This window comes from Neophocaena asiaeorientalis, unplaced genomic scaffold (assembly GCF_003031525.2).
Source record: "Neophocaena asiaeorientalis asiaeorientalis breed wild unplaced genomic scaffold, Neophocaena_asiaeorientalis_V1.1 scaffold134, whole genome shotgun sequence".
Classification (NCBI taxonomy): domain Eukaryota; kingdom Metazoa; phylum Chordata; class Mammalia; order Artiodactyla; family Phocoenidae; genus Neophocaena; species Neophocaena asiaeorientalis.
The window spans coordinates 29,496,519-29,499,265 of record NW_020185339.1 but is presented as its reverse complement, the minus strand read 5'-3'; positions in this window follow the sequence as shown (position 1 = coordinate 29,499,265).

Genomic DNA, 2,747 nt, shown 5'->3' with positions numbered 1-2,747 from the left:
CCTCACAGCTAGAGAAAAGCCCGCGCACCGCAACAAAGAGCCTGCATGCCACAATGAAGATCCCGCATGCCACGACTAAGACCTGATGCAGCTAAATAAATATTAAATTTTAAAAAAAAGCAATCACCAGAGAAGCAGCTGAATTTGGAAGGTCAGAGCAGAGGAATTTTCACCAAAGCCTTGTAGTAGCCCACTACTACCAAATTCCACTATTAAAGAACTCAATGAGGTTGCTGTAGTCAGCATGGACTATGGCTTAAAGTGGGGAACTGACCTTTACTGAACTGGGTTAAACATTTCTTTGGCCAAAATTCTGTTTCCAGAAATAAAAATATACAGCTTAAAGTTAAAATGCAAGAATGTGAGAAGAGTTACAGAAAGAAATGACGTTATATTCTCTGAAAATTACATCAAATATGCAATAAAAATATTTGAGTTCTTGAGACAAAGGAAGGGAAAATAATGAAACTATTAAAGTTTGGGGCTGGGTTAACAGGTGCGTTATATCTAAGATACGGCTGGGAGAGGAGGGCAGGAAAGTACAGGAAAGGGGCCCAGGATAGACACATGTATCATTACGAAATTGGTTTAGAATAGGTTTATAACAACCACAACCAGGGAAGCAGACCCTTGAAGACAGAGGTCTGGATATAAGCACTCACATCTTTTTTTAAAATTTTTATTAAAGTATAGTTGCTTTACAATGTTGTGTTAGTTTCTGCTGTACAGCACAGTGAATCAGCTATACGTATACATATACACCCTCCTTTTTGGATTTCCTTCCCATTTAGGTCACCACAGAGCATTGAGGAGAGTTTATAATTTGGCTCTCCACATACCTTGCCTGCATAGAATGTGCTGGCTAGTCAATCCTATCCCTTCAGCATTTACTCTTCTCATTGTAAATTAATATATTGGCATTTTGATTTTAGATCTCAGTGTTACAGACACTGATTATATCTGAGATCAAACTACAGCGTGCTGATAAATCAATTTCTATCATAAGAATCTGACTTTGAATCGTAGAAAACTCATTAAGGTAACGTCAGATATCTTGAGAGACAGCCTTTGAGACATCTCCATGTGATCTAATTTCAGCTCCCAGAATTTGATGCAGCAAGCTACATTTCTTTTCCTTTCTGAAACTTCTATGCATAGGCAAGCATTTCATCTATACTGTACTATTCTAAGAAGTTGCTTCAGAGAAAAATCTCTACTAAATCCTTTCTAATATAAGTGAAGCCCGGTTTCTTTGTTTTTCTGCTTTCTCATTAAAAGTGAAATTTCCAAGGTGGTTCAACATTTTTATTTTCTCAAGGACTTCATTTTTATAGACCTTTCTCCTACATGTAAAACTCCACTTATATCTCTCCTCCTCAGGTCATTTATGCTTTCTTTTATTTCTCTGAACCATGTGTGCACATATTTTCTACATTTTGCCTGAGTTGCATTGTTCCTATCTTGAGCTGATACTCAAGACAGGATAACAGCAATTCTGAGTGGTAGTAGAAAAACTGATTAAAATTTTTTTGGTTACACATTTTCACACTATTCTTATCCCAGCTTATTTTTAAATTTATATTTGGTCTATGTTACTTTAGATATTTATCTCTCATATTTGACCAAAGCCAACCCATCCCCACCGAATATATCTCTGTTGGTAAAATACTCTGGTTTCAGATGTATGGTATCAGGTAGCATTTAGTTTTAATTTTTTCCACCTCTGTCACTTTTAATTTAAATTCATTTATAATTATCAATTTAGTAAATTGCAGCCAATCAGCCTGATTATTCTCCCCACAAATGTCATTGTCAACTTTAATAGCAGACACCTATTCCATATACGTAATTTGATTCATTTGCGTTTCAAATATGCTCTGTGTAGTGTTACTTTCAAGAAGTGTGTGCCATAGGGACTTCCCTGGTGGCGCAGTGGTTAAGAATCTGCCTGCCAATGCAGGGGACATGGGTTCAAGCCCTGGTCTGCGAAGATCCCACATGCCGTGGAGCAACTAAGCCCGCGTGCCCCAACTACTGAAACCTGGGCGCCTAGAGCCCGTGCTCCGCAACAAGAGAAGCCACTGCTATGAGAAGCCCGCGCACCACAACGGAGAGTAGCCCCCACTTGCCACAACTAGAGAAAGCCTGTGCACAGCAACGAAGACCCAATGCAGCCAAAACTTAATTAATCAATTCCTTGATTTTTTTTTAAAGAAAAGAAGTCTGTGACATATAGTATGGAAACCTATCAGAACTAACCAGTTTCTCATTTCAGGGACAGTTTGATAGAAGAGTTCAATTTGACTAGGTTATTTTTGGAACCATGGAGGTTGTGTGTATGTTTGTGTGTGTGTGTGTGTTATTTATGTATTTAAAACACATATAGATACATTATTATAGAGACAGAGACATATGCACTGGTACCTGCCCCAATGGGTGAAAAAAATAGAGACAGACAGACAGACAGACAGACACTGTGGGTGCTTTGCTTAATCTGAACAATATCTATTCCAAGATTGGAAAGAAGAAGAATAAATTGCCTAGGGACAGAAGGAGGAAGAAGTCACTGCCATTGAATATCCTGTAACTTCAGTATCACGTTTAGAGTACATTTTTAGATATTAGGTACTCATATATAAAAATTATGTTAAAACATTCCAAAGCCAAATATTCATTTTAAAATCATCTACTACCTTCATTCACCTTTTTGCCACCTTTTGTTAGTTTGGATAATGTATGTGTAGTGA